Raw genomic sequence first — 10,787 nt, 5'->3', positions numbered from 1 at the left:
CAGGCTCTTAGTGACAAATAGACACAATAAGACTAAGCTTTTAGGTCATTTAGAATCTTCTCAAACTGCTAAAGGCCAGCAGATCACATGAGGTGAATAGTTGTGCTAAATGATTAAGAAGCAAACAGTAATTTGGCCTCCCTAAATCTTTGCCATTAAGGAAAAGCCTTGTTTAAAAGGCACACTGGGTTATAAATTAGGGGGTATCTGGCAATGGAAGTGCATGGATACTCTCATCACACTGCCCTTCCTCCACAAAGGACATGCTGATAACTGGGCTTTACATCTGCTTATACAAAATAGCTGAGTCACTGCCACCACCTCTTCCTTGGTCTCAGTGACTCACAATTCTTGCCCTTCTAATCCATCCTACATTCTTTGGTCCAGGCATTTCTGCGTGAAACATCATGTTACTCATTCCAGTCCCTGCTCAAAATCCTCAGTTACTCAGAGGAAAGCCAAAGTTAGGAAGTACCATCTGGGACAGGAGCCTATTCCTTCATTCTGTCTGGAGTGATGTCCCACGATCTGGGGTCAAAGGAAGACAAAAAACAACCTGGAAGACATAACTATCCTAGTGCAGCCCAAAAGCCACCTGGGCTACAGGTAGGTGGCCCTTACGCTTCAGTCTGCCTGGCACATCACAGTTTGTGCCTATTATTCCAGCTAGTAGCATCCCCTCCAGCTCTAAAACAGGCTCTAGTTTAGATGTTTAGAAATGTCATGATAACCCTAGTTCTGACTATTATGATGCCTCGTGCCCTCCACCAACAGAAACATTTTTTTTACCATAAGTTACAGAACCCACAAGAAGCCCATCAGTATGGTGCATCATAGTCCTCTGACCTCATCCTCCACCTGGCACTGCATAATCAGCCTGAGAGTGAGGAGGAAAGAGCATGAAGATGGGCAGGATCAACCAGCCAGCTAGTAAAAAACTTTATCCTCTGTCCTAAGGTTGCATTCCATGTTTTCCCTATGTGCCCTTGGAACCTGTGATTCTCCATCTGAAAACACAGAAGGGCTCAGGTTTTACTAGACATCTTGATGCATGTCTGCCTCCTGCCTGTCCAGCCATCACTAGGTTGGCACTGCTGCTGCTGCTGCTAAGTCGCTTCAGTCGTGTCCAACTCTGTGCAACCCCATAGACGGCAGCCCACCAGGCTCCCCCGTCCCTGGGATTCTCCAGGCAAGAACACTGGAGTGGATTGCCATTTCCTTCTCCAATGCATGAAAGTGAAAAGTCAAAGTGAAGTCGCTCAGTCATGTCCGACTCTTAGCGACCTCATATACTGCAGCCTACCAGGCTCCTCCGTCCATGGCACTAAGTAACCAGAATTATACCAGCACCTGTATTAGCCAGGGGAGAGGTTTGAAGGTATAACTTTAATTGTAGTTTTGAAGGTATAACTTTGCTGAATCCTGGAATAATTAAAATCTAAATCCTAATGTTCAAATGCCCCATGTATTCCTACTGAAGTTCTTCTAACAAAAAAGGAATTTTAAGCACATAGCTTGGAAATAAATATTTATAATCCTTTGATCACACAGCTATTAACTTTTTGTATATTCCCTTCTAATCTTTGTCATGTGTATAGCATTTTTATAGTCTCCATTACACCATACATTTAATTTTATATGACGCTTTGATCAAAACTACTTTTCCAAGTTGTAACATAGAGTTACCAAGTGTAATTGCAGGAGCTTCGCAAAGGTTTTTTTGAATTGATAAATTATAATTTAATAATTTCTCTGGTTTTAATATTTTGCTAAGCTCTGAGAATAATAAGGTTAAAAAATAAAAATAAATGCTTTTTACTGAGTAAAATATTTTTGACTCTTTTTGAAGATCAAATTTCAACTGTTGAAATAAATTTAAATAGCTCTAGTACCTTTTTCATACATTCATCACAAACTTGAAGAAAATAAAGAAAAGGCAAATGAGAGAGAAAAGACCAGAAAAGGAATGGGGGAGGGGCATGGAGGGGAAAAGAGAACAGGAAGATAAGCAGAGGGAAGGACTTATAATTACAAGGATAAATTGAAGGTCTTACTTCTGTTCTGACATTTGCTTCATGTAAATGATGAAAATACCATACAAATTCATTTGAATACATGTCAAGTCTTTCCATGAATTATAATAAATGTCAGCATCATTCTAATATTTAAAAACAAAAGCTATCTATAACTCAGACATGACCCTTTCCCTATTGTCTACTCCATCATGTAAAATATCCATTGCCTGGCCTTTAAGGCCTTATATACTCTAGCCCACAGAGCCAAACCAATTTTTCTGCACACAGAATTTCATCTCTAATCAGAAAGACATCCTGGGAAACAAACACAGAGAGGCTGCAGTTTCAGCCATGGAGCAGTAGCCTACATCAGAATCTGACTCCTACAACTAAGAATTAAAAGTCTCTGGACAAAATTATTAAAAATAGAAAATTATCTGTAGGCCCTAGAGAATAACTAAAAGTATGCACAAACTGGAGGGCAGTAAACCCTTGAAATGGGAGAATTGAACCAAGAGAGAGCATCCCTTTTAAAGCTTTTCTCTTAAGTGACCTCCTTGGCCCAAGGGATGTTCAGGTAGAACTTGATGTTTGAGAACAGAGTCCAGGGCCTCCAGAGTAGCTAGAGATTAAGAAAGGAAATCCAGAAAATGAAAGCATCAAAGAAAGGAATCCCTCGATCTGATATATACACTATTCTCAAATCATTGGCTGACTTTGTTACATCTACACAGGAAGACTGCTGAAATCCAGCAGAAAGCAACAGCTGGAAGGTTGGTGATGAGCAGGAATATTTGGTGCTGCTCACTGAAGAGTAGGAAGAGTTTAAAGTTGGAGTGTTTCCAAGTTATAAGCTTTTGGTAATAAACACCTTGGTCTTTCCACTGAAATCCAAGGAGGACATGTCTTAGGATTGACTTGTATGTCTCTGAAGTATTAACCCCATCAATACAAAGGGCAAAAGTAAACATACCCATCTTAATAAAACAAACCCTCTATAAGTTTAGCCAATAACTCCGTTGCCTAGAAGAATGTTAACTTACTATTCCAAGATTTCATAGACTTTCAAGCAGAATTTTTCAAAAAATTTAAACCACATATATAAACATCATAGTTAAGCAGCTGAAAACCAAAGGTAAAAAGAAAATCATAATAGCATTCAGAGAGAGAAAAAAAGAGACTCTTGGTGAAAGTGAAAGATGAGAGTGAGAAAGTTGGCTTAAAACTCAACATTCAGAAAACTAAGATCATGGCATCCAGTCCCATCATTTCATGGCAAATAGATGGAGAAACAGTGGAAACAGTGGCTAACTTAATTATTTTGGACTCCAAAATCACTGCAGATGGTGACTGCAGCCATGAAATTAAAAGATGCTTGCTCTTTGGAAGAAAATTTATGACCAACCTAGACAGCTTATTAAAAAGCAGAGATGTTACTTTGCCAACAAAGGTCTGTCTAGTCAAGGCTATGGTTTTTCCAGTAGTCATGTATGGATGTGAGAGTTGGACTATAAAGAAAGCTGAGCACCGAAGAATTGATGCTTTTGAAGTGTGGAGTTGGAGAAGACTCTTGAGAGTCCCTTGGACTGCAAGGAGATCCAACCAGTCCATCCTAAAGGAGATCAGTCCTGCATATTCATTGGAAGGACTGATGCTGAAGCTGAAATTCCAATACTTTGGCCACCTGATGAGAAGAACTGACTCACTGGAAAAGACCCTGATGCTGGGAAAGATTGAAGGCGGGAGGAGAAGGGGATGACAGAGGATGAAATGATTGGATGGCATCACCAACATGATGGACATGAGTTTGAGTAGGCTCTGGGAGTTGGTGATGGACAGGGAAGCCTGGTGTACTGCAGTCCATGGGGTCGCAAAGAGTCAAACACAACTGAGTGACTGAACTGAACAGGGAAACAATAAATAATAAAAAAGAATACTGAGCTCTCATCAATAACAGTGGAGGCCAGAAGACAATAGAGTATCTTTTTAATTACAGGATAAGGAGAAAAGGGGAGAATCTATCAACCTAGAATTTGATATCAAGTGAAAACATTTTTTGATGTTTCATGATACTTCATGACACTGAAAACTGATAAAGACATTCATCACCAAAAATGATAAGAAATGATAAAATTATTTTGAGAGAAATGAAAACAAATGGAAACTCAGATCCATAGGAATGAATAAAGAGTACCAAGAATAATAAATATATGAATAATTATGAATGAATTTTTTTTCTTCTCTTAATTTTCTGGTAGAGGTATTAAATTGTGCCACTGCTTAAGAAAAAGTTGACAGTCTCTCATAAAGTGCACATCTGATCTATAAATGTGTGTTATCTAATATTTCTCTAAGAGTGATGAACATGTATATCCACAAAAATACTTCAAAGAATGTTTATTATGCATGACTCATAACTGCTAAAAACTAAAAGTGATCCAGATGTCCATCAACAGGAAAATGAATAAACAAAACTGCGGTATACTCAATTAATGGAATACTATTCAATAGTAAAAAATGAGTTACTGGGACTTCCCTGGTGATCCACTGGTTAATAATTTGCCTGCCAATGCAGGGGGCAGGGGTTCAATTCCAGGTCCAGGAAGATCCCACATGCCACCGGGCAGCTAAGCCCATGTGCCACATTACTGAAGTCCCCAGTCCTAGAGCCCTTGCTCCACAACAATAGAAGTCACCACAATGAGTAGCCCCCGCTCATCACAACTAGAGAAAACCCTGTGCATTAACAATGACCCGGCACAGCCAAAAATAAAAATGAATGAAGTACTGACAAACAGCATGGATAAATCTCAAAAACATGATGAGTGAAAGAAACTAGATTCACAAGAATACATAGTGTATAGTGAAAGTCGCTCAGTCGTGTCCGACTCTGCGACTCCACGGACTACACAGTCCATGGAATTCTCCAAGCCAGAATACTGGAGCAGGTAGCTGTTCCCTTCTCCAGGGGATCTTTCCAACCCAGGGATCAAGCCCAGGTCTCCTACACTGCAGATGGATTCTTGACCAGCTGAGCCACCAGGGAAGCCCACATACATAGTGTATGATCCCACTTATATTAACTCCTAGAACAAAAAAAACCTGGTTTATGGAAATGGAAATCAAAAAACTGAGTACTCCGGGAGAGAAAATGACTGGAACTGGAAGGAAACTTCCTAGATGATGGAAATTTTCTTTATAATGATGGTAGTCAGGCAAGTTACACACATTTAACAAAACCCATCCAACTGTACTCTTAAGACTTGTGCATCTCATCGTACATAAATCGTATCCATACTAAGAGTCTCGAATCAGCATTGTCCATCTTCCAGAAATATGTTTATCTGCTTTGAGATTAGCCCATCCAGACCCTCCAAAAGCTCTTCCTCCTCCAGAGAGCATTTCTTGACAGTGCAAGTTTCCATGGAGTTCTCTCTTCTCTCAAACAGTCTGTGTGTTTTAGCTTTATCATCCTGTAACAGATGGCAAGCTTCTTGAGGGCAGGAACTGTACTTTATGCGCAAATGTCAGTGCCAAGGGCAAGAATGTGGTTTAGCTCATCCAATGGGCAAGGCACCCTGCTGAGTGTTCTTGTGTGAGTGAGAAATTCTCAGGTCAGTAAGGCACAGATTCAGCCCCGGAGGCACACCCCGTCCAGTGTTGGAGGTACACAATTCATCCTGATCCTAGGAAAACTGAGAAAACAAGAAAAGAAAAGCATCCCATGAGAAGTGGGGATGGAAAATCAATTCCAGCTTAGGAGACCTGGAAGTTCTCACTGAAGAGGTTTGAATTCAATCGAGATATCAAAAGGAAAAATAATACTTCCCACTTATGTAATGCTTATTATATGTCAGGCATGGTGCTAAGTATTTACACACAGCATGTCATCTGATCCTGATAAAAATTCTATGAGGTCTGTGCTGTTTTCTCACAGTATTAACAATGAACTGGTCTTAAAAACCATCCAACAAAGCCACATAGCTAGTAAGTGTCCAGTAAGTGGGTTTAGGCACAAAGATGCCAAACACTGGGACTTGATGACACTGCTCTATATTAACAGGGAGAAGAAGAGGACTGAGGTATTTCACAAAAAAAGACAAGCAAGTCTCAGAAGACAGTGCATGGAACTGTAGCATGTGATAATTACAAAGCTGGAAACAGACGACCTTAAAGACCAGGCTCAAATTTCTGGACTGTTTCCTCCATGCCTTAAGTACACTCTGTCTGAAAGCTCTTCACTGGTAGGTTTCATAAGTAATAAGTCAAGGGATCATTTTCTAAGAAATATTTAATATAGTTAGCTAGGAAACTTAAAATAATACAGTCATCCTGTTGTCTGTGAGACCGCTTGCTTCCCTCATGGTTCAGTGGTAAAGAATTCACCTGCAATGCGGGAGACCACCCACAATGCAGGACTGGGTTCAATCCCTGTGTCAGGAAGATCCCCTGGAGGAGGAAATGGCAACCCACTCCAGTATTATTGCCTGGGGAATCCCATGGAGAGAGGAGCCTACTGGGCTACAGTCTATGAGGTCGCAAGAGTCAGACATGACTTTGGGTCTAACCCACCCACTAAACCACCACCACCAGTATTCCGTATATAATCATACTTCTTCAGGGCTTCTCTGATGGCTCAGACAGTAAAGAATCTGCCTGCCAATACAGGAGACCCAAGTTGGATCCCTTGGTTGGGAAGATCCCCTAGAGGAGGAAAGGGCAATCCACGCCAGTATTCTTGCCTGGAGAATACCATGGGCAGAGGAGCCTGGCAGGCTGCAAAGAGTCAGACATGACCGAGCAACAGACACACACAATGTTAGACTCAGGGCAGTGTCTCCAATGGAATGGGTAGTTCCTTTTGGGAAAGCTTTCTGAATTCTTTGTAGTGGAGTGGAGGTTGGTTAGAGCTGAATTCAGGGAGGCTGAGAGTGAGAGCAAATTAGCCTGAGGATACTCCACTCAAGTATGGATGAGTTTCTCTCACTTATCTAAACTTATTTTGATGCTATATAGATGAATCTAATGCTAACTTTTTTGACAACATAAATCAGTGACATAGACCAACCACAGTGAATTCATGGAAACAGAGGCCTCTCATGAGGCTGTTTTTGTAAAGAAGAAACAAATTACAATGTGATGAAAAAGAAAAAGAGACAATGCCCCAAGAGTCTAACATTACCAGTTTTATCTTTCCCTTTGAAGGTTTATAATTGTATTCAAATAGAAGAGAGACAGACAATAAGTTGTTCTGAAGTTCTATTGAAACGAAAGTATTCATTGGTCAAAACCATAACAATTGATGAATGAATGCCCATACTAGTCATCTGTACATCACACAGAATATTAAAGTTAAAGGGTGTGCCTTATTGCATGCTTTAGACTGACTGTACCCGCTCTCTATTTAGACACCAATTTGCAAAAATAATTATACTTATTTGAATTCAAAGCTTTGGGTACTGTTGTTGACTGAAGCCCTTGAAATGCTTGCTGATTGCAGTGCCAACATAATGTACATTAGCAGAGAGAGCAAGTATTATACAATACCCTTAAATCAGAGAGAGTTACAAGAGGCTAATAATGAAGATGAAGTAATGCTGCGAGTACTAGCCTTTTATTCTGAACTCAAGAAATGCATTAGAAAATAAGTTTTAAGAATAGGTCACAGAGAATGTAAATGTAAAGCAGAAGAAAGAAAAGGGGGGGAAAACCCTCCTGGACTAAAGAAGGAGACCTGGAGAGAAGGAGAGGAAAGAGGCCATACCTTAAGGGGATACGAATAATTTAGAGAAAAGAAAGGAAGAGCTCCATAAAGGAAGTTCTGTCCATTTAGATAGAGTGGCAACAGCTTCCACAATAACCAAGAGGACCCTGCCTGCAGTCTCTAAGAAGCATTTGAATTTGAAGGCACATTTATATGAAAATCTTCAATACTGCATCCCCATACCATGCTCTTAACTAACGCATCCTTTCTACCAACAGTTTCATTTCCAAAAGCCAAGAATAACCTATGTGAAGCTGTGACTCAACATTTTTAAATAGACCAGGGTGGAAAATAAATAAGTAATGAAGTCTTTACAAGGGAAATAAGCAAGACGTAAGATAAGGCTCAGGGAAATATTAATTGACAAACTTTGTGTCTTGTGCTGAAGGTGGACTGTAAATCTGGTGCTGGGCTTTACATTTTTGTCAATCTTATTAATGTCTGGCTTAATAGAAGACAGCTGGACTCCCATTTGTGCTTCTGCATTCCATCTGTTGTGATAACCATGTGTGTAGCCCCTGGAAAACTCCACCATACACCCATGAGACAGTGAGAGTTCAAAAGTGAAATACCATCTTTGTATTATGAGGAACACAGTCTTTCCCTCAGGGACTTCCTCAATAGGTCTCAGGGACCCCTATGGATCTCTGAAAGACATTTTGAGAACTACAAAGTTACTGCAAAAACAGGTCCTATTAAAACAAAAGCAAAGATTACTCAAGAGGTACGTGGTCTTTCAAAGAGTGAGTTCTGAGAGAAACACGTTTCCTTCGATCTTAAAGGAAGAGACATGTAACAGGGTATATGCCAGCTCAGCCCATCCCCATAATGCATGCAGCAGTGAGTGGCATATGATTAGCCATTCAGAAGGGAGATATACATACATTCCCTATTTCCCATAATTTATAGCTTCTGGACAAAATGTGAGTTAATGAAATTGACGCTTCCTGTAATTGATGTCAAGTGCATTCTGTAATTATGTTTTGTGGTCTGTGACTTTTATGAGCTTACACCATAAAACAATTAACAACTCCATAAAAATAATGCTTTGACATTTTTTTTCACTTAAAGCCTTCTGCTCTAGCCATGCTATCAAAAAAAAAAGATACAGTACCACTAAACCATGACTTTTCACTATCTGAATAAGATTATTTCTCTTATCTCCAAACTATTCTAACATGTTTTATTTATAAATTATTAATATAAAAATTTCTTAGCAGTTAAGATAATAACTTTGGAGAAAGGCATGCCTGCATTAGAATCCCAACTCAACTTTTTATTCGTTTTGTAACCTTGAACCCTTTCTTTGACCTCTTGAAGCATCAATGTCCTCATATGTAAAATGAGAGTCATAATAGCAGCTACCTCATTATGTCACTGTGAGAAGTAAAAGATGTAGAGATAAAAATATCTTAGCACTTAAAAAACAGCGAAAACATTAATTATCATTAACTATGGTTATTACACAATCTTCCCTCTCTGGATCACTCTTCTGGTTCCATGGTCAAAAGCACATTATGGACCCAAAAGAAAGGTGGGAAGTGATAGCAAAATGTAGAACAAGGGAAGGGGAGGCCAGAAAATATACAGCAGTAGAACTAGCAACTTAGAACTGGGGCCAAGGAGCAGGGAGACTCTGAGGATTCTCATGTCTGAGCACTTTCCATCCTTCCACAGGACACACAATGAATGCCAGCCTCCGCTGAGTCTCTGTGCCTGTGTTTCTACTTACTGTGAGTCTCTGTGATGATGGATGAATTGCACTGATGAGCTCCTTGTGCCGAGCACATTACCACTAGATTCCTCCAGGGGTCATGACTCCCAACAACCCTAGGGTGATTAGTTTAAGCATTATTGATAATACTCATTTCTCTTTTCAGCAATTATTTTAGGAATTAGAAATTCTGGTTTATATCCCAAGAGACGAAATCAGCTTTGGGAGGAGAGAATGTAATAATATGGATTATCGTTCATTAAATATTCACTACCCAACTCTTCCCACTTTGAGTGGAGTTTCATCTCCATCCCACTTGTGTGAGACTTGCCTATGGAACTTGCTTTGGCCAGTGGGATTCAGTAGATGGCTAGTCACAGGGCTTAAATGTGCACGTACAGTGTGACTCAGCTCTTATTCAAGTTTATCCGCCATCAGAAGACATGTGTCTTTAGTAGTAGCTGTCCTTCAGTCCATGTCCCAAAACAAACACCACTGAAGCAGACCTGAAGCCAACCCAGAGCCTAGAGCTATTCTCAGAAGCCCCTGTAAACTAAAGTAGATCTGCCCAGCCTACAAGAGCCAAACCACAGTTGAATTATAAGTATAAACATATATACTTTTTCTTTACTACAAATGGGTACTCTGTTACTCATTATTACTATGGCAATAGCTGACATATACAACTGGTTGGGCAGAGTATCTGGGAAAGATTTGTGTAATTCCTAAAAAGAGATATACCAGAAGAGAATGGATGTGACACCTGGACCTGCTGCAGCTATCTTGTAACCACGAGGAAGGCAGCCTGCCACTAAGGAGGCCCTGACCTTGGTAAGCCTCCTGATGACGGAAGGCCTGTTGCTTGCCCTCCCTGTTAGGAAATTTTTTTTTTAATATTCTTAATGTTTAGGCCAGTTTAAGACATATATTTCTATTTAGTACAGGAATATTCTGATATTTTTGTTTTATTAAAAAAAATTACACAATGAAAAGAAAGTATAAATACACTCTGCTGGCAATAATAGGATAGAGATATTATCTGATACCTTAGAATTTTGCCTTCTAAGAGGGTTGTCTTGGTGCCTACTGATGTCAGTCTGATTTCTAATCTTCTTTTCCAATGAGGTAATTATTATATTTTTGAAGAAGGTTCTGGACTGTGTATTCATGAGCATCTGGAAGACCAAGCTACTTTATATTAACTGTAAGGATTTTCACCAGGCAACTGTCACTTAGAACTAGGGCATCTTATGATGCATGGGGAGCTTGAAGGGATGGTCTTGGGCTCATCACT

General features: G+C 39.8%; 1 long non-coding RNA gene across 1 annotated transcript; it reads right to left on the bottom strand.

Moving 5' to 3' along the window:
* Positions 1-4,397: 4,397 nt before the first annotated feature.
* Positions 4,398-10,563, bottom strand: LOC129650179 (uncharacterized). The gene is made up of 3 exons (XR_008713652.1): positions 10,540-10,563; positions 9,512-9,609; positions 4,398-5,710 (listed from the first exon to the last, which is right to left on the bottom strand). It is a non-coding gene; the product is annotated as an uncharacterized LOC129650179 (long non-coding RNA).
* Positions 10,564-10,787: the final 224 nt, after the last annotated feature.

Source organism: Bubalus kerabau, chromosome 4, assembly GCF_029407905.1.
Source record: "Bubalus kerabau isolate K-KA32 ecotype Philippines breed swamp buffalo chromosome 4, PCC_UOA_SB_1v2, whole genome shotgun sequence".
NCBI classification, from domain to species: Eukaryota; Metazoa; Chordata; class Mammalia; order Artiodactyla; family Bovidae; genus Bubalus; species Bubalus kerabau.
Note: the sequence above shows the minus strand (reverse complement) of the source record. Positions and strands in the feature narration are given on the sequence as shown.